The sequence below is a fragment of the Vipera ursinii genome (genome assembly GCF_947247035.1).
Source record: "Vipera ursinii genome assembly, chromosome: 4".
NCBI classification, from domain to species: domain Eukaryota; kingdom Metazoa; phylum Chordata; class Lepidosauria; order Squamata; family Viperidae; genus Vipera; species Vipera ursinii.
The window spans coordinates 53,470,463-53,486,112 of record NC_139514.1 but is presented as its reverse complement, the minus strand read 5'-3'; the positions used below and the strand labels follow the sequence as shown (position 1 = coordinate 53,486,112).

Genomic DNA, 15,650 nt, shown 5'->3' with positions numbered 1-15,650 from the left:
ATTTGTTTTGCAGTCAATTTTGGGTTTACATATAGTGCCACTCCTCTCTTTTTCTTGTGTCGGTCTAAGGAAACGAATAGGTTCCCTATTCTTGGTTGTACTAACAAATATTTTTGTTGTTCCTTTATATGGACTTCTTGTATTGCCACGATATCCAATTGTTGGTGAATAAGCCTATTAAAAAATTTCCGCCTTTTCACTGGCGAATTCAATCCATTAATATTCACAGACATAATACTACACTCACCTCCCTTCATCTTACTTATTTCTGGTTTTTGTGGATCTCGTGATTCGGGGCTCTCTCTCTTCCTTGTCTCTAGTTCCATGTTTCTCTGTTAACTCACCGGATTTGTTCCTTCTATCCTCTGTAGCTAAGATCTTCCCATCCATTGCCACACGTATTGTATCTCTTTCTCTTACCTCCCTTCCATCTTGATCTTCTAAATCTACTTCCTCTTGGCTATGGAAGTGGCGTTTGTAAAAATCTTCTGCCTTCTCTATCGTGTCCAGTCTATGCCTTCTATCCTGCCACGTAACAAGAATACCCTCTGGAGTTAGCCATCTAAAGTTTACATTTTCTCTTATTAGTTTGGATGTTAAGAATTGATAGCCGCGTCTCAGATCCCTCATCCTTTTAGGTATCTGTTTAAGGATGGTGATTGGTTGGCCCCGAAATTCTAATGGTTCCTCTCTAGATCTATGCAGAAGCTCATCCCGAATTGATTTTTTAACTAACCTTACATGTACTTCTTTTGGGAGGTTGTGCCTTCTCGCATAATTAGTTTGGACCCTGTATGTTTCATCAATTTCCGCCAGCATTTCCTCCTTCCCTACACCGAGTGCCTTTGCCATCAGTTCTGCCATCATGACCAACAGATCTTCCCCTCTTTTTTCTTGAACGTTCTGGAAGCGTAGATAATGAGCAGCCTTTTCTGCTTCCAGAAAAATGACTGTTGTTTCTAATTCCTTATTAGCCTGAAGGAGTGTTTCATTTAAATCATCTACTCTCTTTTCCTCTTTTTCCATTCTAGCTTCCATATCTTGAAGTCTTTGTTCATTTTTGACTAATTGCTGTTGAATCCCTTCAAATTTATCATCTATCGCTTGGATTTTCCCCTTTAATTCACCAGTGTCGTTTCTTATTTGGCCTATTTCTCTCTTCATCTCCTCGTGGTTTTTGGCCATTGCCTCGTGTAGGTTTTGCAAAAGGGCATGTAAATCTTTAAAGGAATTCGAGTTAGATCTTTCCCTTTGCAGCATATCCTCTATAGATTTCTGATTGGAGGGACTTGAGGCCATCCCCTGTCCCTGTGCTGCTGCCTTTTTGCCAGCGCTAGGCTTAGTTGCTCCCGAGATACTTGTCATGTTTCCCCAATTATAACAGCGTTTTATCAATGTATAATACCCTGAGTCTTATATAAACCTTTTAACTCTATGACAAAAGATATATAAAACAGTTACCACCAGATACTTATTACCAACTAAGCAATTTATATAATAGAATTCTATAGTATGAATATAATCAAAGTCACGTTCTTCTTCTTTTTTTTTTCCCCCCCCCCCCGTTTCCAGCGCAGAAATTGGCACCTTTTCCGTCTTCCTCTGCTGTCAAAGACCAGTAGGTGTCCCACTAAACAAACCTCCAGTTACTAAATTGCTATATCAAATGGCCGCCCGTGACAAGTAGAGTAGAATTTCAAAAGTTTCAAAAGTTCACAAATTCAAAATTTACCAGGATAGACCAGACTAGACCAAGCTGATCGCTTTCCACGCCCGACAATCCAGAGTTCAGTCTCTAAGGCTCCAAAGCTCAGACTTTGACCTGTTGTAGCTTTTCTCCAGCTAGAATACAGTCATATAGTCTTCGGCTTTCTTTCCCTTGCTGTTTTTGCCAAACGCCTCCCTCAAGACTTCTATCGCCGCTTATTCCCTCTCCGTGAGGCTCCCACTTCGAACCAGTACCTCTTTCACAAGCGCTTCCTATTTAATATTCGGATACACTCTCCGTCAGCTCCGCTCTACCGTTGTCCCGCTGCTTACGTGCTAGCTCCGTCCCTCTGTCAGATCTTCATGTCGGCCATTACTGGCCTCCTTCTCCCCGGTTCGCTCGCATCAGACTTTCTCCGGATCTTCAACACGAACTGCCGCTCATGAAGGTTCTCCGGGCTGCCTGCAACTTCGGATGTCCCTACAGGACCTCCTGAAGCTCCGAAAAGCCCCCGCGAACACTGGGTGAGAGGTTGTGCGAGGAGAGAGCTCCGTTCACACAGCCGCCCGCTCTGACAGTTGGCTCCGCCCCCCAACCCTGACTGCTCTTTAGAAGGCCAGATCCTGAAGCTAAAACTCAAATACTTTGGCCACCTAATGAGAAGGAAGGACTCACTGGAGAAGAGCCTAATGCTGGGAAAGATTGAGGGCAATAGAAGAAGGGGACAACAGAGAATGAGGTGGCTGGATGGAGTTACTGAAGCAGTAGGTGTGAGCTTAAATGGACTCCAGAAGATGGTAGAGGACAGGAAAGCCTGGAGGAACATTGTCCATAGGGTCGCGATGGGTCGAACACGACTTCACAACTAACAACAACAACAACATAAGACTAACTCTCTTTCTCCCATTATTTTTGTCTCTTGCACAGAGATAGGCTTTTTTTCCCAACACCTTTTATTTCTTATTAAAAATATGTTTAATGCAAAAACATACTTGCAGTGTTTATTATATAAATTTCTCAGTACAGCTGCTCATTGGAAAACATGTCTGCTAAGTATCTGTCAGAATTATAAAAAAAAAAATCCATTAGTTTCATAGAAAAGTTTGCCAATCTGAGTTTTCCTCAGGTAGTTTGTACCTGTAAGTGAAGATTATGTTGAAATAAAATATATGTTTTATGGTTTAAACAGTGAAAAATGTATTAGTCAGAAAGGTCCTTCCAGACTCCTACTCCTTCTCCTTTATTGGTCCTCCGTCTACAGTAAGCCACCAATGTGGATGTTTCTGAAGCTCCTGCTAATTTCATTGGGTTGTGCAGCACAAGAAAGTGTAACTAGACGCCAATTTGTATGAGGGATACAGGGATATCAGTGCAAGTTTTAAACTCAACAGCATTTTTCCAAGTCTATTTTTTCTTTCCGTCATTGAAGAAAAGGGTGCACCACATTAAAAAAACACATAAAAATAAGAAGTAGTAAAGGATACTCTTTTTGTCTTTTGCAAATAAGACAAAGTATTAGAATTTTTAAACAACTGAAATGTATTACTGCTTTTGTGATAGAAATAGCTAGTGTTTTAATTGGATTTCAAAGCAATTGTTCTATGGAAAATAATATTTTGGGGGAAAATATAGTTTATAGTTTATTATATTTGTATACCGCCCTTCTCCCGAAGGACTCAGGGCGGTGAACAGGGCACATATAAAATACAAAGTACAAAAGTTAAAAAGAGAATTAAATACAAAGCCCGAGCTAAAACAATAAATAATAATGTAAAAAACCACAATAAAAACCCCAACACATCCCCCATCAGGCCAGGCCGGCTTGTTCAAATAAATAGGTCTTCAGATCACGTCGGAAGGAGCGAAGGTCAGGCGCCGTCCGGAGCTCAACCGGCAACTGATTCCATAAGTCCGGGGCACCCACAGAGAAGGCCCTCCCCCTGGGGGCCACCAGACGACATTCTCTGACCGGTGGCACCCTGAGGAGGCCCTCTCTGTGGGAACACACAGGGCGGAGGGAAGTTGACGCCAGCAGCAGGTGATCCCTGAGGTACTCCGGACCCATGCCATATCATTTCTGATTTTATTTATTTTATTTTATTTTATTAAATTTATATAGCACCCTTTCCTGAAGGACTCAGGGCAGTTTACAGGGCATTTAAAACAACCAATACAAAAGTTAAAAACAAATTTAAAAAGATTAAATCATCCCTAGAATTAAAAACCCCAGTTAAAAATTCTCAGCCTGGGCCGGAGAGCTCAAAGAGCCAGGTTTTCAGGTCCCAGCAAAATGTGCGGAGGTCGGGGGCAGTCCTAATCTCCACGGGCAGCTGGTTCCAGAGGACAGGCGCACCCACAGAGAAGGCCCTTCCCCTGGGTGTTATCTGCCGACAGTCTTTTATCGGCGGCACCCTGAGAAGACCCTCCCTGTGGGAGCGCACCGGTACATTCCTTAGCTTCCTGCTTGAAATATGAGCATTCCAGATAGCATGCAGATGTGTTATTATAAAGGACTATCCAACCATCCATTCTTACACACACATACACACGTGTATTTTATTAAATATTTTCCAGTTTTGTGAGACTTATATTTATGTGTGTTGAAATTGATTAAGAATTCTTTTCTCCATTTTTTTTCTTTTCACACATTTTTATTTGTTCTAAAAATGTAAAATTAGAACCATCCGCCATTGCTCATGAGAGCTTGCCTCACAGAATGTCTGTTTCAGAAGAGAAGGACCACAGCAGCAGTTCCTTCTGAAAGCTACATAGCTGGCTTTTTTAAAAAAAAAAAGACAAAAAATTAATTCTACTTGTGTGAGAAACTGAAACAAATAAAAAAAATATAATAATTTAAAATGCACCACACTTAGCAGCAAAATGATTTTCCACAACTAAACATAGTACATCCATTTGGCGAAGAAATTAGTCGAAAATGTTCTAATAAACCAGACTGCCCCTGGATGTGTGGGTGGAAGTTAGATAGAGAGAAAAACTGAATGCCTTTTTAATTAGTGGCTTATCTGCTATGTATATCAAACAATACAATGCAGCTAAGACGATCACAGTGTCAAAAAATAGACAGCTGCTGCATTGATTTTCTTAGATTCAAAGAAAGCCTTTGACAATTTGAACTGTGTTTTCTCATTCAAGGTTTTTGAAGACAGGAATTTTGGAGAAAACCTCAAAGTCAAATAAACCCTGTGAAATACAAATACAAAAAGGAACAAGGCAGACTTTTCTTTTTATTCTGATTCTTGAAATGCTGAACAGAATTCTACAACAAGAGGAGAGAATTGTGGAAGTGAAGATTTAACTGATAAATTAAGTGCGTTTTCAGAAGACATGGGGCTGATTCTCAGAACAATTTATAGCCAAGAAATAATAGAAAAACAAAAATGACAAACCTATCATGAAATACTAGAATTCTGTCTTGTCAAAATTATAGGTATATTGTAAAATAAAATTAGGAGAAAAAGAGGTACTAGGCAATGTAATTTTCACTGGTTTTGTCATTTACAGTACAGTCATTAAAAAGATTTAAAGCAGACAAAAGAGTTTATGATTTTGAGTATTGTAAAACTTAGTTTGAAGCAGAACTGTGTGCAAATGATGAATATGTAATTACTAAAATGTATAAACTTTTATTGAAATTTGAAACAGAAGCAGAACAAGGGAAAGAATGTATGATAAAGTATCCTAAAGTGTTTTAAGAGTGTTCCAAATGCTATGCAGCGTTTGTGTGAATTGAAACTTTTGCAGAGAAATGCATTGAGATCCATTGTACATATTGTTGGGTCAAACCAAGAAAATTTAGCATTTTTCCAGCAGTTCAGTGTAGGCAAAAACTTTCCTAAATAGAATAAAGGCATTTTCTTTACTATTGAGTTAATGTGCTATCCACTCATTACTGGGGAAATATCCACCAATCAGGACCCAGCAGCAGGGATGGGGTAACTTTAGCCTGTCTTCTTTAGGCTGTTTACACCTTCCATGTGAAAACTCTGCCTTCCGTGTGAGAAGACTCCAGGAGCAAACCTCAGGAGTTCTCCTCTAGACAGAAGTCAAACTCTGATTGGACAATTACAATTGGTTTTGTATGCTGCCAAGAGTCCATTGGAGTTGGGCAGATATAATAAATTTAAACAATAAATAAAAATAAATGATAATTTATTTTTTATAAATTATTTATAGAACCAAAATTCTGTTTGAGTCTGGGGAAGATTAAAAGTGATAAATATAGGAACTCTGGCAAATAAGCCCAGACCTATCTCTTTTCTTTCCCAGATGAAATAGTGGACAAACTTCCCTGTAGTTCGTTAGAAGCTAGAGAGAAGTTGGTACCAAGGCAGGGGCGGATGGCAGCTATCAAGTTATATTGGACAGTGAAATATTAATAGAGAAGGCAACAGATTTGTTAAGATGAAGGCAGGATAGTGACCAGAGTGGACAGGCTGTATCCAACTTTCTCCAAACACATCTTCGATCACACCTACTATGGTCTTCTGCTTTCACCCCCATAACCAAGTGGCAAAGTATGACACATTTTTCATACTTTGAGACCGTAAGAAAGTGTCAGAAAAAGAGAAAGAATACTGTTTTATACATGTCACTGAGAGAAGGCAGGAAATTGCTGCTCTGAAGGCAAGATTGTGCCATGGTTCATTGTGAGGGAGGACAGGTCCAAAGGCTCACATTTGAGGAAAGAAAAGAAAGAAAGGAATATCTGTTGAGTTCCTACTGTGATAGAAATGCATTTGCAAAATTAAAGGTTATCTGTTGAGATTTGTCCTAGGCTGCACTTGTGGTTATATAAGTGATGGCAGTTCTGATAAAAGGAAAGCTGCAGCACTTAATTCTAGAGGAGCCAAATGAAACAAACTGAATTCTTGTAGCAAACTGTTGTTGCTGCTGATGCCCACTGATATCCAGCAGATTACATGTGTCACATTTTGAGAGAGAGAAATTTGAAAGGAAGAAAGGAAAACTCTCTTTCCTTCAAACCATCTCAGAAATAGTCAGGATTTATTTACCACAAGGACTGCGTGACTCTAAAAAAAGCCACAACTGGAGGTTGAAAAAAGAAAAGCCATAAGTTTATTCAAACAAATATATGCAATGATTCAGGCACACCCATGAAAAAGCTAGACATGCTCACCACACTTGTCAGCACCTCCTTAAAGAAGCCGTGCCTTTTCCTAGACTTTCATCTAAGTTGGACAAGTCTAGGAAAATAAGTGCTTGAATTAAGGTTGCAGTGTTACAAATTTGTTGCACCTTATTCATGTCAGCAGCTGATTTATTGCCTCCTGAATTCAAATGCAGTGCCTTCTGCCAGCCCTGGAAAAGGACTGCCCAAACCCCTAAGGTTGAGCCCCCTTCTTCATTTCCATCAAGTTGTACAGAAGTAAAGAGCTGTAGAGAAAGTTGTAGAGAAATAAACCTTGTTTCACCACAGTGATGTTCCAGATGCTCAGCAGGGCATTCAGCACTCCAAACCAGTCCCCTCCCTCCATGGTGTATTAGGCTGTTTCCCCCAGATACAAGCAACTAAATTTAAGGCAGAGATTGCTTCCCTTAATCCTATCTCTAATGCTGCATTTCATGTTTTTAAGACAAAAGTATCTTTGATCACTGTGAAACATGTAAAGAGCAACAGTCTTCTTTCTCATTCCCCCAGCAAAAGCAACTCTGTAATTTCTGAAGCATGGGGAACTATGCAAAGGGCAACAGGGCAAGAATTAAAGGCAGACAGTAGCTGCATTATGATTCCTGCCAATGCCTGAAAGCAATTCTCATACATCTTGTGGTTTCAGAAAGCCAGTTCACCTCCTAGATCAGGGGTGTCAAACTCAATTTCATTGAGGGCCGCATCAGCACTGCGGTTACCCTCAGGGGGCCGGGTGGGTGTGGCCTGGGTGGGCGTGGCCTACTGGATGGGCGTGGCTAGAGTGTGTATGGCCTACTGGATGGGTGTGGCCAGCTCTACATCATTCGCATCAAGAGTGCCTATGGGGGCCTGGGCAGGAGTGGGACAGATCTGAGGGTCTCTGGCAGAAGGAGGGTCTCTGGGCCAGGGCCAAGGCAGTGGGGGCCATTCCCTCACTGTTTCCAGGATGGCTTCGCAGGCCACATGAAACCACTTTGCAGGCCGGATGCGGCCCCCGGGCCTTGTGTTTGACATGTCTTTCCTAGCTTATTGAATAAGATTGGGCCCTGATCATCTCTATAGGAAGCCCTTAGCTATGGCTATGAATAGCCCAACTAGTAAGTATGGTTTGGGAGATGGGCCAGGAATTAGCTTAAATATCTGGTGGGCACAGGAAGAAAGACCGGCTAGAAAGATCTGGACTGTCCCACTGCCCAACCAGAGGATAGCATCCAGGAAGAGAACTATGTCCACACCAGCCTAAAGAATCACGTAATTATATTCATAGCAAAAACAAAGAAATAAACAAGAATAGAATAAGAAAACACCACACAGTCTGAAACTAGTGCTTTAAAAGGTCTGCTGTTCTTCACTCAAATCAAAGTTCATAGAACCCGTAGGCCAAAATTTCCAATTTTTCCCCTTCATAATGCTAAAATACAGTAATGATGATTCCATTAACCTATTATGACATATAAATTCTTCTGCTCAAGGTATTTTCTTTCATGCTAACTAGTAATAGAGATTGATCTACAAATCAGATATGGGTACATTCTGACCATAAGAGAATCTCTAAATGTTTCTATTGCTAGAAAATTGATTGTGTCATGTTTCCTTTTTAACAGAGTTATTTCACTGGTACTTCCATTTGAACTTTGGGTAGAACATGATTAGAATGCAACAACATAAACCACATCTAAGTATAGCACCCCTTGTTCTAAAAAGCAGCTTATACTAAATGAGGTCACAAATAAGCAACAGGTATTTAGATGAGAAACAAACAATAAATTCACAAGCTCTTACCAACATTGGAGCAGGGAAAAGCAATGTTGGTCAAGATTCATCATCAGAAAATCCACCACATCTGTAGTTAGCACAATATGGAGACCAAGTATCACCTTCTTTTCACCATCTTAAGACATTAATATGAAAATAAGATCTAATGTTGAGAAGTATCCCTTGAGATATGTGATTAGGCAACATGTCTGTCAACTAGAACATAGGAAAACTATATAAGAAGCAATTTTCCCCTTAATTTATTGCCATTCAACCTTAATCCTGGAATATTTTTTTTAATTCCATTTATATCCCGCCCTTCTCCGAAGACTCAGGGCGGCTTACAAGCTTAGCAGTAGCCTTCATTCTATGTATATGCCTGCTTATTAGGGCTTTCACACACACCCCAAGCGGCATTATTACAAAGTCAGCTTAATTGCCCCCAACAATCTGGGTCCTCATTTTACCTACCTCAGAAGGATGGAAGGCTGAGTCAACCTTGAGCCTGGTGGGATGCGAACCTGCACTAATTGCAGGTTCGCAATTAGTTCGCAGAATTAAGAGAACTAAGCTTTTTTTCATTAGCTATTGTAGCTTCAGCCTTAATGGTTGGTTAAGCTTGATAGGAAAGCAGATGGATTCTGTCTTTTTCACACTGACAATATAATTTCCTAATGGGTGAAACACATAGCCAGGTTATGGGTGTTAAATGTGGGACTATGGAAGGTTTAACTCTTCCTTTGCATTCCATCATCACATCACATCAAAAATTCCTCCACAATTAAACACAAAAAGGAGATAACCCTGGAATGAAAACGTTTGCATGGTTAACCTAAAATATGGGGTAGATTTTTAAAAAATCATGGACAAAAGATTAAGAAAAAACTTTCTTGTACATTGTTTAAAAAAGGTAAAGGTTTCCCCGCACATGCATGCTAGTCGTTTCCAACTCTAGGGGCCGGTGCTCATCTCCGTTTCAAAGCCGAAGAGCCAGCGCTTGTCCGAGGACGTCTCCATGGTCATGTGGCCGGCATGACTAGATGCCAAAGGTGCACGGAATGCTGTTAGAATCTGGTTTTTTCCTTTATTCTAGTCATGATACAATATTTAAAATAGTCTAGCCCAGAAACTGAAGGCAGATATTTTAACGCCCTCAATAAATTAATTCACATTCTCTCTTTCCAAGTTTATAATTCCTCAACACAAAACTGTCTTTAAAGATAAATTTGAGTAAAATGGAAAATAGTGGATCTGAATAAACAAAGCATTATTTACCTTTGAAGCAAAATGTGACAGGGTTTGTTTTTTGTAAAAATCTGAAAAAATACATTTCTAAATGATGTAAATCATTGTATCATCAGTTATGGAACAGAATCATCTTGGAATAATTCTGGATTGATAGGTATTTAAAGCATAGCATATCTGTTAATATCTTGGATTAAAGCAGTTAGCAGAAACAAAGAGTAAGTCCTACCAAACAGTGATGGCTTTTCTCCTTTTGCTTCACACTTGGTAAAACTTACAACTTTGGCTGCAGACCAGCAGTGACATATGGTAAACAACAACAACAACAACAAAGCCCTACCCCTCATTCCCACACTTCTGCATTCCTCCAGCATTAGTTTTTGTTTTAGAGAGATTGACTGCTTGCCCCATCTTCATTCAGTTACAAACAGTAAGGTCCATAAAGTTGTGGTTATCTATATTTAGTAAGGAGAAAACAAAGTGGTTTACAGTATGTTGGTGGTATAACAGGGTTGCCTTTTCCAAAAAAAAAGTTGTTAATCACTTTTCAGACAGAGATGGGCAGCAAAATTTTTTAATAAATTAAATAAATAATGAAAAGCAAGAAAAAAGTGATGGTTCTAACCTGTTTTTTCCCACTAACAAAATGATTCAGTTGAATTTCTGCAACAGATATTTGTGTTTTTGCTCTTCGATGTCTACAATTATTTCTGAATAACATCTTGTTCCTCTTTCTTTTTCACCATTTATTGTCACTGGCAAATCTTCACAAAAGTTGTGTGGTTTTGAAGTCAACTCAAAGAACACAACTCTATGTCTGACCTCACAAAGCAGCTCCAAAAAAGGGGTGAGTTCAGAGATAAATCCCTGCTTCTTTCTCCAGCTTCAAGCAAGCCAAAAAGTAATTTCAGGCTTATTTTGGTAGCATGCTTGCTTGATATACGGCAATAAATGGGTATACTTCCAATCCAAGATGAATAAGGAAGACAGAGGCCAGCTTTGCTTTGTAATCTCAAGGCACTGAAAACTCCAAACAAAGCCAAACGTACAGACACTATCTCCTTCCACTAGTTCAAAGTTAAAAAAAACAACACAACAAAGGTAGAGATTTGCTTTGTCTCTGTGTTAAACAACAGCAAGCAGAGAACCAAAACCAAAAAGCATCATTACAGGTAGTTCCTTGGCTTGCAACCATTGGTTAATGACCACTCAAAGTTACAACAGTCGTGTGTAAAGTGACTTACCACTGTTTTGCACACTGGCGACCATTGTAGCATCCCCGCGCTCATGTGATCAAAATTTGGAAGCTTGGCAACTGGCGTGTGTTTGTGACTGTTGCAGTGCCCTGGGGTCATGTGATCACCTTTTGCCACCTTCTGACAAGCAAAATCAACAGGGAAGCCAGATTCACTTAACAACTGTGTTACTAAACAACTGTGGTGACTCACTTAACAACTGGGCAAGAAAGGTCATAAAATGGGGCAAAACTCACTTAACTACCTTGCTTAGCAATGGGAATTTGGGGCTCAGTTGTGGATTGTAAGTTGAGGACTACCTGTACCACTATCACCACAACACAGGACTTTTCTGTATGTTTGAGCCTGGGAGGCAGGGGGAGGGGCAGTGATTTTTAGAGTTCAACTCTAAGGCCGATAATTATAAAATACTACCATGTTCCCTCCATGTGATTGTTTACTCTGGTGAGCAAAACTGTGGCGCTTAGTCTCCTTATCAGCAACTGACTTTATTCTTTCATATTTCACTCACATTGTTTCACGCTTAAAAATAGCAGACACCCACCAGCCTTGTTATATTTACATATATTTTTGAGGCTTCTTGGGTGTACGAAAAGATTTTAAAAAACATTGTATAAGCTAATAATCAACGTTTGCCATCATAAGATAATTTATGTATTGTATAACTCAGCATGTATGATTTATAGGTTATAATTCTTCAAGCTGTATTACATAATTCAAAATAGGTTGCAACGTGATTCATGATATAATGATAGCTTTTATGCTCATCTGCTCTGTAATATGAGTGTCAGGTATCCAATCTACACTAAAATTGTAATCTTGTGACAAGACATAAAAGAATATATTGACTTGTATCTGCACATTCATACAGAATTATTCATCAGAACATTCAGAAATCTCTTATGAAACCCAAATACTTAATGAATTAGTTATTGCTAAAAGAACTGAAAAAATAGAAGATCTTGTGCCACCCCAGATATTAATCAGAATAACAGTTGCATGCACATTTATATGAAAGTATCTCCCACATGATCAAAAGAGCATTTGCTGAGCTACTGGGAAGAATTTTCTGGGCATCTTGTAGAAAAAATCACACATCTAAAGTAATAATAATAATAATAATAATAATAATAATAATAATAATAATAATAATAATAACAACAACAACAATAACAACAATAATAATAATAATAATAATAATAATAACAACAACAACAACAACTTCAGAATTCAAACAGACAAGCACCTGCAACATAACACCCCGGACTTAACAATTGTCAATAAGAAAGACAAAAAAGTCTGGATAGTGCACGTGGCAGTGCCTGGAGACAGCAGAATAGACAAGAAAGAACTGGAGAAGATAACAAAATACAAAGACCTACAAATAGAAATAGAAAGACTGTGGCAAAGGCAAGCAACGGTAGTACCAATAGTAATAGGCGCCTTAGCTGCAATCCCAAAACAACTGGAGCACCACTTGAACACCATTGGCATTGACAAATTTGCCATTAGTCAATTGCAAAAGGCAGCCTTACTAGGAACTGCTTCCATCCTGCGACAATATCTATAATACCATCAAACATCCACATCTGCCTATCCCAGGTCCTTGGTAAAGACTTGATAGGTAGACAAAAATGCCAAATCCAGTCTGAACATCTGGCTGACTGTGCGATTAATAATAATAATAATAATAATAATAATAATAATAATAATAATAATAATAATGACGACAGATTAAATAGATGGAAAACCAAAGCTTTGCATGGACACCATTTGAAAAACATTGAAGGAAAATGTGATAACAACTTGACATGGGCATGGCTTAAGATGGGAACCATCAAGAAAGAAACAGAAGGCTTAATACTGGCTGCTCAAAAACAAGCACTACAAACTAATGCCATAAAAGTGAAGATACAAAAATCTACTGACAATCCAAATTGCCGACTTTGCAATGACAAAGTTGAAACTGTTTCACATTTAATATGTGAGTGCAGCAAAATCGCGCAAACTGGTTACAAAGCGAGACATTTCCAAGTTGCTAAACTAATCCACTGGGCATTGTGTAAAAATACAATTTGCCTGTGTCCAAAAAGTCGTGGGAACATAGGGTGGAAAAAGTTGTCGAGAATGAGAGGGTGAAGATCTTGTGGGATTTCCGAATACAGACAGATCGCCATTTGGAACACAACATGCCAGATATCACAGTCATAGCGAACCGAAGCATACAGTTGATTGATATCGCTGTACCAGGAGATGCCAGAGTTGAAGAAAAAGAACTGAAAAAAATTACGAAATACCGTGACCTGGCCATCGAAACACCAGGCTCAAGGTTGACTCAGCCTTCCATCCTTCCGAGGTAGGTAAAATGAGGACCCAGATTGTTGGGGGCAATTAAGCTGACTTTGTAATAATGCCGCTTGGGGTGTGTGTGAAAGCCCTAATAAGCAGGCATATACATAGAATGAAGGCTACTGCTAAGCTTGTAAGCCGCCCTGAGTCTTCGGAGAAGGGCGGGATATAAATGGAATTAAAATAAAATAAAAATAAAAAATTGTCATCGGGGCACTGGGAACTATGTCCAAAAACTTTGCAAAATACATCAAAAAAATGCAGCTTCCTGCAATAACTCCAGCAAAGCTACAAAAAACTGCGCTACTCAGAACATCTTACATTTTAAGGAGATACCTGGTTGATACCAATGATGCTGGCAGCAACCCATGTCAGCCATTAGTGCCAGTCAATTTGAGTGTTCAGTTGACTGAGTTTCATGTTTTATGAATAAAAGTTTTATAAAATAAACTTTATTGTCACTTTGAATGTACACCACTTGGCATACATCAAAATGAAATTTTGTTCCATACAGCATTCAAAGGGCCACCACCTCCAATATACACTCCTTGTTCATGGCCAGCTCAAGTTTTAGTCTCTTTTTAGTCTCTAGGGAGCAAACGATGGCAAACAGGACAGATAGAAACAGAGCTCCATGTGGATTAGCCCTCAAATTAGCTTGTACTCCTGCACGACAACGTTGCCTCCTCTTCTTTTTCTTTTTATTGAAAAGTTTTAACATACAATTTTTCCCTTAAAAATCCCCCCTCCCCCTCCCTTCTCCCTCCCCCTTCCTCTGCCTCCTTCAGAAACAGCCTTGATTTCCAAGAGAATCCGTTGCTAGGCCAGCAGTCAGTTCTTGCTGCTGGCAGAACAATTTCAAACAGCGCAAACAATTTTTAATCATCTCACCAACAGTTCCGAAACAGCTAAAAACTCGCCATACCAGCAAAGATTGTCAGTCGTATGTTAGCTTAGTCCCACCACACTGCTCAAACACATTAAAACCTTTCTGATCATGTGGCCTATATCCCTTAATATCCCCCCCCCAAAGCTTTTCATCTTTGAGAGCCAATGCAGCCACAGCCGATTCAGGCACTGCCATCTTAGAACTCAAGTTAGAACATAGCAAATCCCACTTCAGAAAATTCTGCTGAAGTAATACAGACTACATCTTCTGAGGTTATTTGTAATGAATCTAAGTCTGTTGCTCCTTATTATTATTAAATTCTTATTAATATTGGCCCTGGCTCCTGTAATTAGAATTTGTGTAGAGCAAGGAAGGAGACCTTGACAGAGATAGACCAGTTCCAAAGCAGCAAGAGGAAAAACATTGGTTTAAGTCCAAAACAAGAAGAAGGTATGCACAACATGAGATTGGGGCAGCAAGGAATAAAGCAGAGTCAGACTTGCCAGATTCTGCTACTGTAGCCAGTATTCACGAAAGTAGCTTTAACTTTCTTGTGGAGTCAATTTCTTGGTTTGGTTGAAGTAGTGGGGCTGACAGGAGTCTTTCCCTTCCTAGTTGATGAAAGTGTCCAGGGAGGTGATGAGATGCTGTTTACCACTGTTATGGTAAATGCTTCCGTGGTTGAGGTCTAGTACCATTGGCTTTAAGATATACAATGGTTGGCCCCCTCATTAGGAACACATTGCTCAAACCAGCAACTTTGGAGACTTATATCTGGCTCTTGAGAAGAAGGCAGGCCTGCAATTACAAAAGTTTTACATGTTATCCTCAAGCTAAACAACTGACAGAGTCAAAGTCCTATCACAATGCCTGGAGGTTTCAGGGTCTGTGTGAGAAGTTGTAGTCTAGCAAGATGGAGTAGTTATGGGTTCAGAAGCCATCTAACTCCAAGCAATTTCCACTTCTTGTTTGGGACAGAGTGGTAGTTCTTGTACTGAACAGATTTATAATGTGGGGGTCTTTCTGGACTCACTTCCTGCTTGAAGGATTTCTTATGTCTTCATTATACCGATTTTTAAAATTCTTCAGCTGCATAGGAATATATTATCATCTTTGTTAATATTTGCTATCTTTGGTTTTATATTTATGGTAGTTTAAATCCTGTTTATATATATTTGTATAGAATAGAATTGCTAGCAGCTCTGAATCAGGGAGCAATTGAAGCAACGTACAAGCTTAGTAAAACAAACAAACAAATAATGTTATCCTTTAGAACTG

The 15,650-nt window shown here is 39.4% G+C and overlaps 1 long non-coding RNA gene across 2 annotated transcripts in view; it reads right to left on the bottom strand.

Moving 5' to 3' along the window:
• Nucleotides 1-14,990, bottom strand: part of LOC310639657 — a 49,610-nt gene extending 34,620 nt beyond the window's left edge. Inside the window, exons 1-2 of one of the 2 annotated variants that reach the window (XR_014492366.1) lie at nucleotides 10,219-10,239; nucleotides 8,661-8,769 (exon numbers count right to left, since the gene is read on the bottom strand). This is a non-coding gene — a long non-coding RNA (uncharacterized lncRNA). Of the gene's footprint in view, nucleotides 1-8,660; nucleotides 8,770-10,218; nucleotides 10,240-14,875 lie in introns of those variants that run through there. The other variant, XR_014492365.1, reaches the window with a different exon arrangement.
• Nucleotides 14,991-15,650: the final 660 nt, after the last annotated feature.